The 20,103-nt window shown below is 39.0% G+C and overlaps 1 pseudogene; it reads right to left on the bottom strand.

Moving 5' to 3' along the window:
• Positions 1–1,740: 1,740 nt before the first annotated feature.
• Positions 1,741–20,103, bottom strand: part of LOC149224846 (DUF21 domain-containing protein At2g14520-like) — a 161,830-nt pseudogene continuing 143,467 nt past the window's right edge.

The raw sequence follows: 20,103 nt of genomic DNA, 5'->3' as shown, positions 1-20,103 counted from the left end.
GTGGATGGTTGGGCCTCTTTTTCTTTACAGTTTCCCATACTTCATCAGCCTTCTCAGGGTTAGATTCAGAAAGATTTGCGTTAGCTTTAGGGCATCTATTTGCGAAATGACCATACTCATGACATACCTTGCATTTGAAAGGAAGTTGTTCGTAGTCCACTTGCTGAAGGTGAGTCCATTCGTCGACTCTGAGTTTGACGGCTTCCGGCAATCCCTTCCCCAAGTCTACTTCGACACAGATTCTGGCACATGCGTGCATGTTCTCTTTGGGCTCTGATCTGTCTATGTACTTTCCTATTCCATTTCCAATAGCTCTGACTGACTCATCTCCCCAGCAATGCAGGGGCAGGTGGGGGAGACGGACCCAAACAGGTACTGCATTAGGGACATCCATCTCTGGGTCGAAGCTGGGGGTCCACTTGTTCAGGTATAGACCTCTTGTGTCCATGAAGTATGGGCCGTTCCTGAATATTAAGTTTCGGTCTTCCACAGATTCGAAGAGGAAAGTGAAGAAACCTCTTCCACAAAAGCGAATCGCAATCTTGCCTTGAACCATCGAGTTCCAATTCCTTTCAACCCATCGCTGAACAGTGCGAGGGGAGGGCCATAAGCCCGTGAACTGACCAACTAAACCTCTTTCAGCAAGAGCCACTGCCGCTTTTCTTGGAAGGGCCGGGGGAATAGGGATTTCAGGGACTTCATCCATTTTCTTGACGAATCGAGATGTCACCGGCCTGGTCTTCTCCGTGGAGTTCTCCTGAGTTATAGAAGCAAATGATTTCATGAGGTCATCCGGATCTGGACCAGAAGGTCCCAAGGCGGCCATGATCAGGGGGCTGAGCAGAGCAGCCTAGCAGCGGCGCTGCTAGGCGCGGGACAGAGAGGGTCAGCAGCGGGCGGAAGAAGGGAAAGAGGAGCCTCAGAGCGGGGAGGCTCGGCCAGAGGACGAGAGGCCCCGCAGCAGAGCTGCAAGGCGGGGGCAGCGAAAGAAGTCAGAGGGCTATCATGGCAGGGGGAGCGCAGCAGAGAGCGCAGCCGCAAACCTCTCTGAGCCATTCCATTAAAAATAAAATTATATTATTATATGGACACTGAAACAATTTTTTTTTTTGATTGATACCAAATTTTTTTTTTTTTTTTTGTAGTTAATATATTTTTGTTTTAAATATTACATGCCAACCTAACATAGAATGAATTACATATCATGTAATATTAATAATATTTTTTTCACATGCCATTTGTCAACTCTATATTAAAAAGTGAAGGAATTACATCTCTCCCACATCTTTTTTCACAGGGTGGGAAAACCTATCATAACTCAGTTATCAAACCCGCAGTGAGGACAACCATCTATGACTGCTAACTGTGAATGCATGCATGCGTGCTGACTCATCACCCTTATGCAAGGAAAACCAGGCCCCCTGAATAACCTATTGGTGGTGCTTAAGGGGGCAAACTTTTAGTGGTATTAGATGCCTCTAGCTCTTGGGCCGTTAACTTGTTTCCTTACGCCGGAGACAAGCCTTAGCTAAGCAAAAGCAGTTTTAAAGCATACTCCAGCCCATTCTTTCCCTATTCTCAAAAAACAAACAAACTATTTTTACTTTTAATTACTTTATTTCTCTAAATAAAATAATTGTAAATTAAAATGATAATTGAAATATAATTTCTAATATTATTAGAGCACAATGCTGGAGAATTTGTCCCATAAATGCAGAAAATAAGACACGCTTGTGCTGTTTAATTTGCGTTGGCATTTCCATGAACACCAATGTCATCAAATATTTCCTCCTGCACACCCACAAAGTTGACATGGATTACGGAGTCAAATCCGAGTGAAGAAGACACAAATATATCTCTAACAATATAATACTTTGACATGATATTAGAACCTGCAAAAGCTCTTCAATAACATCTTCCATGGTTATTATGCCCAGGATCTCCTCGTCCTTGCAAGTTTTGGAAGTGGATAATAATCAGCAATTTGAAGAATATCGGTGGATGGTGTGCGAGACCACCGCCTTGATTTTGATGATCCTTTGTCTTTATCATATGTGTGAGAAGCCGGAAAGCTTTTCTTCCTTTGAAATATCCTTTTTTGGGTTTGTCTTGGGCAACATGTGATGAATTTGGGTCCATAATGATGTTCACATCTTCACCTAATAGTAAACAAACAGACCACATATCAAGGAATTTCAAATGAAGTCAGTCCAAAAATAGCATGAGCCGGGAGAGTAAAGCCAAACTTACAAATATATATTTAATTTCCCAAAGTTTTTTCATAATAAATAAATATTATGAAAACGAACTTTCTAGTTTGTTGCACTTACACAAATTTCTTTACCTCCACTGTTTGATTCAAGTTCATTGAGTATTAGCATGATGCTTTGGTGACCTGTATTTTTTGTCTGGTTCATTTCTGGTTCCTTTTGTTCAGCATACCTTACTACCACAGCCATATGGCTGTGGCCTTTCTGAAGCTCATTCAAAATATCATATAATGGCATATCAGCTGGAACACTGCAACATAAAAGTTACAATTACAACATTATAATTTATAAACGAGTGTTTATTTCATTTTAACTACTCTATTCAAATAAAAGAGTTCTCATTAATCTGTCAAGAAAGTGCTATTGGAAGAATTTAAAAGAAGTGCTCTTGTTAGAATTTAAAAGGAGTTGGTAGAATAATATATAAATTTATTTTAAAATATTTTATTATTATTATTAATAAAATAAAATTAAAATCCGGAAATAAAAAACATAAATAATAACTAAATTATAACTTATTATATTATTAAATAAAAAAAAATTAAATATAAATTAAATATATATATATTTAAAATTTAATGGAACAAATTTTTAACTATGGAGATTTACCCTATACTACAGAGAATCTTAATTCATAAATAGGTTTTGTTACAATAGCATGGGTTAATACTATGGTTTATTAATATCACATGCCCAAAAAATTTGGGTTAATACTATGACTTATTATTATCACATGCTCAAAAAACCATAAACGAATATTTCTTAATTCATAAATAGGTTTCATTACAATACCATTGGTTAACACTATGGTTTATTAATATCACATGCCCAACAAACTTGGGTTAATACTATGACTTATTAATATTACATGCCCAAAAAACCATAAACGAATATTCTCGAATAATTGGTCAAGGTGAAATCCCTACCATCCACCTAATAATTATTGATAATTAAATTAAAATTCTAAAAACTGTTAATCCAAAATAAACAGACCTATAGATGTAATTAGTTCACAACTTCTATAACAAATAAATTTAAAAAAAATATAATTCTTAATGGGCTCTCCTTCACTCTATATAATTTTTCTTCATAAATGTCTATAGCCATGTCATTTCATTTCTTATTGCTCTTGGAACCCATTTTTCATTCTATTTTATCTCATTTTAAAGAGGCATTGACCCAAGTTTTGGTCAACGTACACAATCACATTAAGATGCTTTTCTATGAGAACCTTTTTGTGATAAATGGACATTATGGAAATAAAAAGGGCATGCAAATATTAAAACAATGACTCATTGAATATCTTGGCATGTAGTGGGCATGCCCAACTCAAAAAAATAGTAACGTATGATATATCAAAAATAAAAAAACTCACCACTTCCATCTCCTCACATAAAAACACAAAGAAGGGGCACATAATCTTGATGTGTAGGATCACATAGATGGAAAAGGAATCTATTTTTCCATTAGTGAGAGTTTGAGAGTGAAATGTAAGTGGGAGTTGAATGTGTGAGAGGAGGGGAACATATGGTGCTTCTCCTTCCCAATTAGTTGTATTTTTGAGTTTTCTCTTATTTATTAATTACAAGTTTTAGATTACTCTTTAAAAGGTGGTATTTCATGCAACTCAAATGGGAAATGTTATTATTTATTTGTTTCAAAGAAAATGTTGAAATTTTCATTTAATTGTTTGTTAAATCATAATCATGTTTTACTACAACATGCTTAGAGATTTCTTGTCTTTATACCAACTTTTTCACTGTAGAAATTTGGTGATAGAATTGAAACTATTCAAGAAATTTTAATCTAAATCAAGAGACAGTTCTACTCTACTGATCTGCGAAATTCAATTCACAACTTAGAACAACAATCTCATATATGCAATAATAAATAACACAAATGCACAATATTTTTTCTAGGGGAATCCAAATGGGAAAAGCCCCTCAACACTCTTTGAATTAATCAAATGAATAGAGATGTATTACAATTGCTTGCTCGCATTGAGCACAACCTACAAGTGAATAGCCTATCTCTCTACTCAATGAGAAGTTCTGACCCAAACTTAGTCAATTTCTACCTCTACTTGATCCCTTATTTCCTTGCACAATTCCTAGAGAACTAACCCCTATTTTTTAGGAATCTTCCTTGAAATGATTACGTAATTCCCAAGGATTGATCATATGATTGCATGCAACACCTGTACACTTAAACCAATTTACAACTAATTGTTACACTGCCTTGGAATCCCCACCATGGTTTGGAACTCGAATTCTCTACATGCACTAGTTATTTTAGGCTAATTGATTAGTTAACTAGATGATCATTGAGTTAGACTATTGTCCCACTGCACAACTAACCTTCCACTAGTTCCTCCAAGTGTTAGAACTAGTTTATTTGAACACATCTGGATATAATTGAATTGGATTAGCCCCAAGGGATAACTCAATTGGTCGAGTTCCCATTGCTAAGTATCTTGCCAATTACGAGGTCACAAGGTCAAATCTCCTCGGTGCCCTTGGGGTTAGGCCTGACATATTAGGTCGGCGGATAGATCCCTTGGGGTGGATCTGCCTAGATTATTTCCCATGGATGTAGTGGCCACTCAGTGACTGTGAACAACAGTTGAAAAAAATAACATCATGCCCAGGGGCAACAACTACCTGACTCTACACAGATCATTGACGAAACTCCATATTTTGTCATTTTGTCTTTTTATGTAGGTCCATAGAACTATGATTTTTTCTATTCATTATGTTTCATCATAGTAGTTACAGTGATGTAACAATCACTTAGTGTTAGGATATTCCGACACATAGGAAATAGTTAAGTACAACTTGGTCTAGTATAGAGTTAGGTAAAGTGTGTTTCTTTACCGTTGTACATTTTGTAACTTACAATCCGACGGTCACGATATGTAGTGATCCGACGGTTCAACTCTCCTCGGTATTACCGACACTTGATCCGTGGCTTGACACCCGATTGGTCCATGATTTCTATTTAAAGCGCATGGAGGGTCATTTGTAGGGTAATCCGTGCATGAGAGAAACATATGTAAATTTTCATTCTTTTATTAATAAATTGCCTGAAGTGGCCACGTTGGCTCAAGCCGTGGACTGTTTCCCTCTTTGAGGGTTTTAACCACGTCAAAAATACTGGTGTATTGATCTGCGATCTGGTTGTGAGCGGTGTCCTTTGGTGTTATGTCTGAGGAACTTACCCTATAAATTCCTACATGGTATCAGAGCTATTTGAGGGCCGCGTCCGTTGGTGATCCAAGTCTGAAGCCGGTAGAACTGCATCCGACTGCCGTTTCCTAGATCTACTATTTCTGACTGCTTTCGGGCCGAGAGGACTGCTCTGTTGTGTTGGGAGCATCTGTTCCAGTGAGGAACCCCTTTCGTTTCAGGCGAAAAGGTTTCCGGTAGCCCTAGCTGCGTCATTTTTAAGATATGGAGGTATACAGTGTTTATTTGCAGTTTACAGTTATTTTCTCTCCGTTTATTTCGGTTTTGGTTTATTTAGCCTTTTTTTTACCGGATCTATACCTTTCATTTCTGCGTATGCTCTTTGCCCTGCGACTTTGTGTGATCTGGGCAAATCAGAAACAAAAAGGAAGGATTTTTCTCATGCGTATGCTCTTTTCCCTGCACCTTTGGGTGATCTCGGAAAATCAGAAACATTGAGGAAAATATTTAGTTTCCGACTAAAGCTAACTTTGAGCCGCAAGGTTCATTTTTGAAAATATTTAGTTTTTCGGCTAAAGCTAACTTCGAGCCGTAAGGTTCGTTTTCTTTGCATGTCCGTGTTGGGTTTTGTGTTTTTTGTTTTGTAGGGAAAAAGAGTTTTCTCAAAACAAGCACGCAACCCAAAGCACCCCCCCTCCCCCTCTCTCTCTCTCAAATTTTTTGTATAGCTCAATTGGTTCAAAGCTATTTTAAGAGAGTAGAGGTCTTGGGTTCAAGTCTCCATTTTGTGGGGGTGGACTTTTTCATTTACGCACATTCCCGCACTTCGTCGGCAACTTCAACAACTTTTTTTCAAAAAGCCATAACTTCTTCATCCGGAAGCCGTTTTCAGAGTCGTTTTTTTTAAACCAACCTAATTTTTCGAGATCTATCCATTGGAATACTTATTTTCAGCATCTTTAGCTTCAGTTTCCATTGAAATGGAAAGTCAATACCAAGTTACCCTTGACAACACCAACTACTTCCAATGGTTGGCCTACATTGAGGATTTACTTAGAAGTAAAGGTCTCTACAGAATAGCCTCAGGCCAAGAAAAGAAACCGAAGGATGAAGGTAAGGCTGCTAAATGGGAAAATAGGCAAGATCAAGCACGTGGATTGATAGGGATGTCTATTTCTCCAGATCTTAGATTCCATATTGCAGAACTTGATACTCTTGATGAAGCAATGAAACAAATCAATAAAGTTTTTGGGATTAAAAATGAAATTAGAGCCCATCAACTTGAAAATGAGTTGCTTACATTGGACCCTAATAATTTTTCTTGCATTGAAGATTTCTTGTCCAAGTTCAAGACCCTTAGATATCTTTTGGAAGGTGTTAAAGTTAAGAAAGAAGATAGTAACCTTATCTATTCCATTCTTACAAAGTTGGGACCAGCCTACTCTGTGTTTGTTTCCACCTTCCATTCTACAAGAGAAGCCTTCATTTCTCAAGGAACAGACTACAAGTCCCCTTCCTTTGACTCTTTTTGTGATTCTTTAATAAGAGAACAAGAAAAACTCTTACACCTTGGTCTTCTTAATCTTGGAAACTCTTCCAAGAAAGCGTTAGCCACCCAACAACAACCAAATTCAAAGAATCCTAAGAAGTCATATCCTAAAAAGAATGGTCCTAAACCAAACAAGGGTCCTAAGCAATCTTAGCCTCAAAATGAAAAATCATTTCAACAAAATGATAAGACAAATAAAAACAAATGGAAGAAGACTGATAGACATTGCAACTTTTGTAATCGAGATGGCCACTTAGAATCAAAATGCTTTAAGAAGATGGAAGCCTTGGAAGCAACAATGAAGAAGCATAACATCCATTTGGGGCAATCTTCAACTTCAACTTCATCTTCAGGAATGACACTTTCTGCATGTGGTTGTCAAGCATCTCGGTCTGGCTATGCATTAAATGTATCTTCTTCTTCTCATTCTCATGAATGGCTCATTGATTCTGGAGCTTCTTATCACATGGCCAAAAACAAAGTCATGTTTTCTTCTTTAAATTATTGTAACACCAAAAATATATATGTTGGTGATGATAGATCTCTTAGTGTTGTAGGGACTGGAACTGTTCATCTAGACAATGGTCAGTTTAATGATGTATTATGTGTTCCAACCTTATCCTGCAACCTTCTATCTGTATATCAGATAACTCACTCAGGTGAAGGTAAAATCGTTGAATTTTCACCTCATGATGTTGTAATCAAGGACCGAAGAGATCCTAAAAATATTTTAGCTACTGGCATTGCTGATGATTCTACAAGGTTGTATAAGTTTCACAACTTTGGGTCATCAAATCTTCCCTCAGTATTTGTTTCTCATAATGATGAAGTGAGCAAACTTTGGCATGAGCGATTTGGTCACTTAAACTATCGCTCCCTTCAACATCTATGTAAATAAAATATGGTGACAGGTCTTCCTATGGTATCTTGCAGAGATGGTGTTTGTTCCGGATGTGTACTCGGAAAACATCATCGGGACAGTTTTGAAAAACGTGCCTCTTGGCACGCCTCAACCCCTTTACAGCTTGTGCATAGTGATTTATGTGGTCCACTTCCAGTTGTGTCATTCTCTGGCTGCAAGTATTTCTTAACTTTCATTGATGATTTCTCCAGACGCACTTGGGTATACTTCTTAAAACTCAAGAGTGAAGTATTTAACACTTTTTTGGCCTTCAAGGCCTTTGTTGAAAAACAATATGGACATCAAATTCTTAAGCTAAGATCTGATAATGGCGGAGAATATGTTAAAAACACATTCATCAACTATTGCACTGAGAATGGAATTCAAATGCAACATACTGTTCCATATACTCTACAACAAAATGGTGTAGCTGAAAGGAAGAATCGCACCTTAAAGGAAATGGCTAATTGTATGCTACAATCTAAAGGACTTGGTCTTAGTTTTTGGGCAGAAGCAATTAACTGTGCAAATTACATAATAAATCGCACTCCTACTAAGGATTTAAAGAATATCACTCCAGAAGAAGCATGGAGCTCAATCAAACCAGATGTAAGTCACTTGAATCGTGTTTTTGGAAGTGAAGCGTGGGCCCATATTCCAGATGAAAAGCATAAAGCTTTAGAACCTAAGAGTGAAAAATGTACTTTTGTTGGATATTCTGAAGATGTCAAAGGCTATAGACTTATTCCATTTAAGTCCAAAAATGTTATCATTAGAAGAGATGTAAAATTTGATGAAAATATATCGGCCTGCGAGCCTAGTCCGGCGGACCTCGGTATTACTGACACTTGATCCGTGGCTTGACACCCGATTGGTCCATGATTTCTATTTAAAGCGCATGGAGGGTCATTTGTAGGGTAATCGTGCATGAGAGAAACATATGTAAATTTTCATTCTTTTATTAATAAATTGCCTGAAGTGGCCGCATTGGCTCAGGCCGTGGACTGTTTCCCTCTTTGAGGGTTTTAACCACGTCAAAAATACTGGTGTATTGATCTGCGATCTGGTTGTGAGCGGTGTCCTTTGGTGTTCTGTCTGAGGAACTTACCCTGTAAATTCCTACACCTAGAATCTACATAGCGTGTGGCGACGCCACCAGTTCTGACATATGCTCCTTTTGCAGCATCTACAACATGTAATTTTCAATATTTTATATAATGAAAGTTACGATTTTTCCTTGGGAAAAAAAACTGAGCTGGATTACTAAAATTTAGCAATCACACATGTTTAACTGAACTCCATGCCCTCTAACTCGAATTTACTGAACTAACTAAGTGACAAGAGCCATGTCACACAGGTTAACTACATCCAAGTTGTTTGATGATGTGGAAATTCATCTTTTCTCAAATTGACCAAGGCAAAGTCAAATTAAGACTTTCTTGCTTCACTTCTCAACACTCCTTCTCAACAAGAAAGGTATTATCAGCCACCCCATCCTGCCCCTGTGGAACTCAAACTTCCCTCTTGACAATGCCTTTTTCAATATGTCAACATCTTGTTCCTATGTTGAAATGTATTGTAGCGACATTATCCGCCTCTACACACAGTCCTGTAAATGATAATACCAAATATCTATATGCTTGTATCGATCCTGAAATACTAGATTCTCAGAGTTTAATGCAACTCTGATTATCATAATAGATCATAGTTGAATCCATCATCTGACCAAACAGTCCCACAAGTACCTTTCTCATCTAGATTGCTTTAGATGTTGCTTTACTTGTAGCTATGTATTCTGCTTCTGCTGAGTTGAGTGCCACAGATCTTTGCTTCCTGCTATACCAGAAAACCATGACAGACCCAATACTAAAAATTCCAGCTGATTTACTCTTTTGGTCAGATGGAATCCCTACCCAATCTGTGTTTGTGAAGCCACACAACTTCACTCCCTCTGTCTGTTTGTACCATAATCCATACTAGGTAGTGCTTCATAGGTACCGTAAGACATACTTAGCTTCCTTCCAATAAAATTTGGTCGGCCTAACCATAACTTGACTTAGTTGGTTTACTACATAACACATATCTGGTTGTGTGTTCACAAGATACACTAGTGAACCCACTAATTGTCGGTAAATGGTAGCATCCACCTCTTCACCTAAAGCGGCATTCTCCTTCCTCTATTTGGTCAATATATGTGTCTCCATGGGCTTACAACTCTCCATGCAGAATCTCTATAGTACCTCAATGGCATACTTGTCTTGAGACACAAAAAATTCCCCATCACCTTGCCATACTTCCAGCTCGAGGAAGTAGTGCATGAGACCCATGTCTTTACCTTCTACCAAAATATGATATAGGTTCACATCTGCTTCACTTTTGGTAAATTCCAAACCAATGAGATAACTATCAATCTTGGTGTACCAAGCACAGGGTGCCTGTTTGAGACCGTACATTTATCGCTTGAGTCTACATGCATGAGACTCCTGATCAAATGTCTCAAAACCTTCTGGTTTCTTGATGTGCACCTCCTCCTTAAAAACACCATTGAGAAATGTTGTTTTTACTTCCATTTGGTAGATATTCCACCCCATCTGCATAGCCAGTGCAATAATTGATCTAATGGATGAATACTTTGATACAAGAGTGAATGTTTCCTCATAGTCAATTGCCTCAACTTGAGAGAATCCTTTTGCCAAAAATCTGGCCTTATACTTCTCTATGCTTCCATCTGCTGCATGCTTAACTTTGGAGATCCATCTCAAACCCACAAATGATTTATCTGCCAGTCTTGGGACTACTTCCCAAACATTGTTCTTCATGATGGATTCATATTCTTCCACCATTGCATCAACCCAAATTGGTTGCTCAAATATTTCCCCAAAATAAGATGGCTCAGTCTCTACTAGCTCAGTCATTAGAGCCATGTAGCCAGTGTACCTCTCAGGTGACCTCCTTTTCCTGTGCAAATTTGAAGGATCTGCCATATTCCCCCTCACATCCTACACTAATATATCAACTTCCCTGGTTCTTTTTTTTCCTTCTCTGGATGGTTTTGCTTGAGTGGATGTCTCCACTCTCTACTTCTATGATTTGTGGCTGCTCCAAAACTTCTTGAGGCTCCTTCGTTTGATCTGAATAGAAAATGACATCAACCCATGGTATTCATCCACCTATGTTATTCATCCACCCATGGAATTTACCCATGGTATTGTAAGTGGCATCCACCTATGGTATTCATTCACCCATGGTATTGTGATATCCGCCCATGGTATTCATTTACCCATGGAATTGACCTGTAGTATTGTGATATCCACCCATGGTATTCATTCACCCACGGAATTGACCCGTGGTATTGTAACTGAAAAATACTATAAGTAACAAATTGCATTTTGTAAAAGGACAGTTTGTCCGCCACAATGTAACTTTTACAGTTATTCTTTGTTTTAATAAAAAAATTCTTTGTGGTTTTGTTTATTGGGCATTCTCCTCTTTTTCTTCTGGAATTTCAGATTTTCAGATCTTGGGGGCCTCCCCCCAAGATTCAGATCACCTTTGGAGCTAAAAGCTCCGTCTCAAGAGAGCACCACATCACTTTCTCCTCATCAAAATTTACATCCCTTCTCACAAATTTCATTCTGAGGAAAGGTAAGTACACACGGTAATTGTGTAAATTTTCGGTGTAACCCATAAAACTCCCAACTCTGTTATTGACTCAAGCTTCTTCCTCAAATATTTGGAGATACGGTAGTAAATAGAGGCTCTAAAAATCATGAAGTTATACACATCCAACATTCTCCCCTAGAAGCCCTCCTCTAGTGTAATCATACAATTAATCTGACGAAGACTTTGGTTCTGCAAGTAGACTATCGTGTTACATGCCTCTACCCACAAATGCAGTGGTAATCCTTGTTCATGTAGCATAGCTCTCGTAGCTCCAACAATGCTCCAGTTCTTTCTCTCAGTTACCCCATTCTGTTGTGGGTTGTGGGTTGCTGTCAACTCTCTTTGAATGCCTTCTTTCACACACAACTCCTTGAATTCATTCAAAACATACTCACCTCCACTGTCACTCCTGATAGCCTTCACCTTATTTCCAGTCTCCTTCTCAACCAGTGCCTTGAATTATACAAAATTTGAGAATGTCTCATGCTTCTTCTGCATGAAGAAGATCCAACACTTCCTTGAGAAATCATCTATTAAAATAAAAAAAATATTTGTGTCTGGAATTGGAGGTCGTCGAGAAAGGTCCATAAGCATAAAAATGGACTCTTTCCAATAATACATGTGCTTTGCTGTCTCGTTCATGGAGTGTGAATTTCACATACTTCCCCAAGGCACAATCTTTGCATACATCTTGTTGCTCAAGTGCTCCTTTGAGGAGGCTAGTGGTTATTTGTTGCATAATTTTAAGGGAACCATGATGCAAATGGCCCAATATTTGTCTCAAAGTTCACAAACATCATGACTCTGCACTTTCTCTGCCTTACTGTTTAATGCAACACAATCTTCCACATCCAACTTATATAGTTTCTTCACCCGAACCCAATTCTGCTTCACCTGTCCAGTGGCTATGTGTCTCAAGAATGCTTTCCATTTACTAAATATCACATCATAACTACAGTCTTCAAAAATTGTTACAAAGATGAGATTCTTCTTTAGGCCTGAAACAAACATGACATCTTTAAGGCGAAGAGGGGATCCTGAATCCCTCTTAAAGGTTACTGTACCAATCCTAGTAACACTGTACCTTCTTTCATCCCCGAGCTCAATATTCATATGGATATCTTTCTCCTCCAGGTCACTAAGAAAATATCTACACCCTATCATGTGGAACGGAGCACCAAAGTCCAAGTACCACACACTCCCCATCACATCGTTGGCCATGTATGTGATAAGGGTGAAGTCTAGCTCAAACTGTGAATCCAATGCCTCACCTACTGCTCCTCCTAAGTTCTTCTTACTAGAAATTTTGTGTGGACACTTTGTAGCATAGTGCCCAAATTCACGACAATTGAAGCATTTTTTTTTTGGACAAGTCTTTCTTCTTGCTTCCTTGGCTAGATTCTAGTTTGGTTTGAGATTTCTTCCCTTTTCCCTTCTTTCCCTTTCTAACCAATGTAAATTTTTTTTCATCCTCTCCCTTGGATGAGGTTCCATATCTGGTATTCCACTTGATCCCTTCTTGTACCAAATAGGACTAGAAGCATTCCTAATTCAGTAATTTATCCCTCCCATTCATCGAGTCCTAGTAGTTATGCCAACTTTTGGGAAGGCCTATAAGATCTAGGCTCACCAGGTCATCTTCTGCAACATTCACACCAACCCCTCCAAGCGCATCATGAACTTGGGGTAAATTTGTTGAGATACTACAAAATAATATAATTCTTCTGCATCTTGATGTTTTTAAGTTTGTCTTTGAGGGCCAATTTTATATGATCACTGCCATTCTCAAACAACTCTGTTAGTACCTTCAACATTGTGAAAGGAGTTTCTTTCCCATGGATATTTAAGACAATCTGGTCTCACACTCCCTCCAATATTATTCTCCTCATCTTGGATACATCTTTCTTCCATTGAGCTAGGTTATGTGCATCAGATTCCACTGGTTTTGCAAAATCTCTCTTAATGTATTGTAGAAAGCCATTGTCATCAAGCACCACCTCCATGTGATCCTTCCATGCAATGAAATTCTAGCTTCCTTCCAAGGCATACTCTAATATCAGTCCATTGAAGGCCACTCTCCCAACTCTGAAGAGATCCTGCTACACTGAAGCTGCAAATTTGAACCTCTTGAGAAACAACTTCGAAATTCCTGCTCTAGTGTGAATCATGCTCTGATACCATGTAGAAATTTTGTGACAGAATTGAAACTACTTGAGAAATTTTAATCTAAATCAAGAGACATAATTTTACTCTACTAATCTATGGAATTCAATTCACAATGTAGAACAACAATATCAGGCATGCGATAAGAAATAACAGACATGCACACTATTTTTTCTATGGGAACCAAACTGGGAAAAACACCTCAAGCCTCTTTGCATTAATAAGATGAATAGAGATGTATTACAATTGCTTTCCCGCATTGAGCATAACCTGCAAGTGAAGATCCTATCTCTCTGCTCAATGAGAAGCTGTAAGAATTATCCCCTATTTTTTAGGAATTTTCCTCCAATTGATTGCGTAATTCCCAACGAGTGATCATCTGACTGCATGCAACACCTGTACACTCAAACTAGTTTACAACTGCTTGTTACACTACCTTGGAATATCCACCACAACTAGGAACTCGAATTCTCTGCATGCACTAGTTATTTTAGGTTGATTGATCAATTAACTGGATGATCACTGAGTTAGACTGTTGTTCCACTGCACAACTGACCTTCCACTAGGTGTCCAACTGTTATAAGTAGTTTAACTGAACACAGCTGGATATAATTGAACTGGATTACTAAAATTTAGCAATCTCACATGCTTAACTGAACTCCAAGCCCTCTAACTCGAATTTACTAAACTAACTGAGTGAAAAGAGCCATGTCACACAAGTTAATTGCATCCAAGTTGTCTGCTGATGTGGAAATTCAAATTTTCTCAACTTAATCAAGGCAAAGTCAAATTAAGACTTTCTTGCTGCACTTCTCAACATTCACTATAAATGCATGAGAATGATGTACCAAATAGTCACCTTAGGAAAACATTTCTATTTAGTTGAAGGGAACCATTATTGTGTTCGTTGCTAATAATTTGGCTATTGTAGGTTTAGTTCCATGCATTATTACATTTGGTTCCCATATGTAAGTTGTCTTACATGTAGTGCACTTAGCTATGACATGCAATTAATTTTCCATTATTTGTAATGAATATCTGAGGTAGAAGCGATGTGATGCAATAAAGGATCAAACTTTGCAAAGGATTTAAGGTACATACAACATCAAAAGGAATATATCAAGGAATGGAATGAACAAACATGAGTGCACTACAACAAAATATCTGAGATCACTTAATCTTGTTCACATAGTAATACACATCCTTGTGTGGAGATATGAAGTGTGAATAATAAAAAAATATTGCAAACACTTTAACATTACTTCCATCATGGCCTATATTTGAGGCTCAATGGAGTGTCTCTTAAAGACATACAAAGATTTCTTAAAACACTGTAGGAAATAAGAGATTCAATGTACTGAATTTTTCCATATTTGAACTCTCTTTGTTGTTGTAAGAACATACATTGTCAGGGAGAAAAGTAGAAGGGAAACTTTGAGGGCCTAAATTTAACTTCATGTTTCTTAAACTCTACATATTATTCATCAAGTTTGAAATAAAGGATCAACAAGCATTTGAAGCATCTTTGATTTTCAATCAAGGTCTCCTCTTGGAGAGTCCTTGGAGATGTGGAGATTTAGAAGAGATAACAAGATAATTGAACAGAATCATCACAACACAAAATTTTAAATAAGGATAAACATAAACCAACATTAGGGAAACATGATAGTTGAAGAGATTCCATTGTTCACATAAGAGGAATACAACCCTAGTGAGAGAAAATAACCTAAGAACAAGAGATGTTTTAGAGAGAGAGAGAGAGAAACTCAAGCACAATATATAACACCACTCTTGGTGATTCCCTTAGGAAAATCACTTTTTATTAAGAATGAATGGATCACTTGAATGATAAAATACAAATGAGAGTTGGTATTTATACACAACTCAAGATAGGGTGCTCTTCGCAATAAGGTTTTAAACTTCTCTATACAAGGTTGGCCATAGCCAAACCTACAAATATAACAATGATACAATATAAGGTTAGTGTTGACTGTGATGGACCTGCTAACTTTCAGGGGATTTCCCCAGTATGAAGTCCCAACTAGATCTCACATCATTTGGTGTGGGAGTCCCATCTGGTATGATGGCCCAATTGCCATTGTCTTAAGGATATTCCTCAACTCTTGCTTGTTAGCACATGAGAGTGGTCCGCTTTGCCTTCAAGAAGTGAGGTTCACATGTGTGGTGAATGCTAGTGTACTTGTGTCAATGGTTCTTTCACTGTAGCGGGAAGGGTGAGAGTGAGTCCCAAGTTGGTTGTCCCAACTTAGCTAGGAACACACAACACAACAAGATGTGCACAGCTTTCGGTGGAGCAGTCTACAGAGATGCGGTAGTCACAACACACAAGGTAAGATAACACATACAACACTCAACAGATGAGTCCAAACGAGTGCAATGGTTGTTACAACAAGATTTATGTGAAAGGTCTGTCTGATGTCTGGGGAGATAGCCACCATGGGCGAGACAATGTTAACAGCATATACAACACATTTCCATTAATAGATTATGTATTACAACAAGTGAAATAGTTCAAGTGTTCAACACAGGTTAAAGAAACATGCATTACAAGTGTTCAAGATTAGTCTTACAATAGTTACAATACATGTGTGAAAACGTGTTGGCCTGTTAGCAGGCTTCTGAATTAAGTGAAAGTTCTAAGACACATCGTTACACCATACATCACTAACCCCGTGAGCAGCGCATTGGAGCCACTACTTACTCCTCAAAGAAAAGATTAAAGACTCTCTTGGCTATGTGGGAGGAGCTGAGGTTAAAATTCCTTTCATGTACAAATGAGGGGGGTATTTATAGCCAAGGGTGAAACTAACCCTTGTGGATGTTCGACTACCCTCATGACTGTTTGACTTCCAGGACCTTTCAACTTTGCATGGATCTTTGTACAACAAGTGGGTCTCTTGGACTTCCACATTACATTACATTGATTGACAACATAGCCCATAGTAGAGATGTGGGCGACATGACTCATGACATGACTCGAAATGACAGTGTTGGTACATTCGTGCTGCTATTGGAGTGCATGTCGAGCTACAATGCTGCTAGGTGATGGATGTCTTCATGGTGTAGCATAGCTTTACCTCTGCATGACAAAGTGTGTGAAGTCTTTGATGGTCTTTGGTTTGCTTGATGATGCTTTGGCACGTTGTTCCTTGCTTGCATGTTGGAAGGCTTGACAGGCTCATCTGTTCACGAAAGGTGCATGTTTGTCCGTTCATCCGTGAAAACATCTTTGCATGATTACCTATTCATGAGTACATCTCTTCGCATGCATCATTCATTCATCCGTTGGTTAACCTGTCCTTCTGCATGTGCTCCCTTCATTCATCCCTTTCATTGTTGTGCCATGTTTGTTTGTGTACCTGTGCCTGTAGTCACTCATGGTGAGATGACATCAAATCCAAAAACCTCCTAGTCTACCATGACACATGATCATTTCATATGAAGGTGATCGGGAGAGTAAACAAAGTTTTCAAATGGGATGATGGCTCTAGGCACTGCTGATGAAAACTTCGCAAGTCACTGAGTGATGAAGATGGGCAATCCAAGTCGACAGTGACTGTTGTGAGGTCCGGCTCGACTAGAAGGAAAAATTGCGCAAATTTTGGGAGAGACAGTCTGGGCTGCAGGAAGGCAAGGTAGGTAGGATCTATGCATTTTCTGGAAGGAATGGGCATCAGGGGCTTGGAGGAAAAATTTGTGCAATTTTCTGGAGTAACAAGGGGGGCTGCAAGGAGGATCAACAGGTAGGAATTCCACAGTTTTTGGGAGGAACTAGCCGGAAGCTTGGCAGTCAAAACTACGTAATTCCCAGAGGGAACTGGCAGTTGGCTTCTTGCTCACTGGCATTAGAAAATGCAAAATTCCCAAGGGGAACAGGTAGTCAGCTGTTAGGTGCTTGGTAGCAGAAACTACGCAATTCCTGGAGAGAATTGGCAGTCTGCTGCTAGGAGTTGCTAGTGAGGAAAACTACACTGAGGTTGACAAGATGGCCCGCTGATCATATCTTCTCAGTTTCTGAGTTGAGCAGACTGATGTCTAGCATAAGGCCTACTCATGAAAACTGCACAATTTCCTGGATGAGCAACCGGTCAACTATCGGGAGGACTAATTGGGAAAACTGCACAATTTTCTTAGGGAGACAGGGATGTTTACTTGGTGTTTGTCCAACCTATTTGTGCAATTTCCTCAGTCAGCAGCATGGGCAAGGTTAGTAGCCTCTGTGCAATTTTTGAGGGGAGTCAGTCCTAGGGTGGTTGTCGGGTCTGATTGTCTGGGTGGTCAACATGAAAGTTGATTGGATTGCTTGTGATCAACGTAGCTTGGAAAGACTTTCTTGGTGCTTCTGCACTATTTTGGGTGACAGTCGATCGAGTCGATAGTGATGTTATGGTCTGGCTATCAGAGGGGAGTCCAGTCCATAGAGCATCAGAAAAATGACTAAGTGTGTGAATGATCAAAAGATGCATAGGTGATCATGCAAACACACACTCACATGACTCAACGATGAAACGACTCAAAACATCCAGACACACATGTTCAACATGACTGATCGACGGTGCAAGCAACAAGCGTGACACTCGTGCTTGACCATTGATCGATCGTGACGAAGATTGTGCAACAGTGAATGTGACTCTGTGTGTGAGTGCAACAGATGCTTTCATAGAAAACACAACAAGTACACACGAAGTGAAGGCCTTGAGCATAACCGGAACATGGTCACAAGCATGACTTAGACACCAACATGCAGAAACTTGGGTGGAATGGACAAGCAAGGTGGATGCAAAGAATCCCATGGGCTCATGGAGTGAACCTGAGGGTGCGTAGTCATCAAGCGAAACTCCCAAGGGAGGCTCCAAAATTAAGTGCCGGCCAAAATTTTGGAGGGTGGTTGTAGCGGCTACAACACTCGGCGACACACTGGTAGAACTCTAGCTCCTCTGTTTTGGTTTAGTGCTAGAACTAGGCATTAGTGTTTTGGGGAGTATTGAATCACTGTGCAGGTTACTTCGACTTCCCCACTTACCCCTTGGACACACATATTTCACCCTTTGCGAAATCAGTAAAACACAATCAACAGTTCTGCTGAGATCTCAATGTTTTGAATCTGGGAAGGGTATTTTAGCTCGTGAGTTGAATATCCTCAGAGTATAATTTTTCATCTCTGGTGTTGCTTTGCTGCCAGCAGGCCTGGACAGTACCCTAGCAGAGTCACGTAGGAACACACACATTTCTCCACTGCTAGCGAGCCTAGTTAGTACCCCGGTGGAGTCGCATGCTTCACCTCTCTACACAGGAAGCCTTTCTCTTCTTTTGCCTTTGTCTTTTTCAAGAGGATTGTGCACAGGCACTTATTTATTTTTGGGGAAGAAGAGGGATCCCAACTTATTGGGAGCGAAAGAGGTTGTTCCTTTAGAGAAGCATGTAAGACCTCTGACATAGGTTTTCTCGTTTGAATTTTCCCCTTTTCCGTTTTTACTAGTTGGATGAGCTTTGAACACACAGAGAAGGAGGTCGAGTATAGGCATGGGGCTTCCCAATGTGGACACAGGTTCATGGTTAGACCAAAACTTCCCTTGCAGATGGCTTGTATTTTCCATCAAGATGTCATCGGCCGAAGCTTATATCCAAGCAAAGATAAGACAGACACAAGACTAGCCAAGTGATGCAGTGTCACAAGTCTCTTCAAATTTCAGCCACATACTCTATTAAAAATCTAGAATGTAGTAGTTGGCAACACTTATTTTCGGAAAAAAAATAGTAATATACCAAGAAAACAAAAAAAACATAAACAAAAATAGTAAGTAGAATCAAACAAAGTAAAAACAAAGATAATAAGCAAAGAAAACAAGATGAAAGCAATAAGCAGTAAGCAAAATATGTACATGGCACAGGCGCGACCCAACCTACTGAAAGTAATGCTTGAAATCTTGGCCATTGACTGGAAGGTTGTCAATCCTCATATCAAGTGATTGCAGATGATACATGTGTGGGCCAAGCTTCTCGTGGACTAGTGTAAGTCCACCGGGCTCCACTACCAGAACCTGGTAGCATTTGAAAAAACCTTTAAGCGAAGACAACACCACTTCTTCAGGTATTGCATGCAACATAGGCTCAGACGATGGGACGGTGTAGTTTTTTTTTTTATTCCGAGAACGGTTCAAGTTCTTGAAATCAATGCATAAGTGGATTTTCCCAGATTTCTTATTTATGGAATTTAAATTAGAAACCCAAGTATGATAACGAAACTTGCAAGTAACCTAAACATCCAACAATTTAGTCAATTCTTTTTGTATAAGGAGTCCAAATGACATACGTGTTTTACCTGAATTTTGCTGCAATGGTTTTGCTCCT

Source organism: Pinus tabuliformis, chromosome Q (assembly GCF_031772625.1).
Source record: "Pinus tabuliformis cultivar Carrire ecotype Pingquan chromosome Q, CPIR1, whole genome shotgun sequence".
Lineage (NCBI taxonomy): Eukaryota > Viridiplantae > Streptophyta > Pinopsida > Pinales > Pinaceae > Pinus > Pinus tabuliformis.
This window is presented reverse-complemented; position numbering and strand designations above follow the sequence as displayed.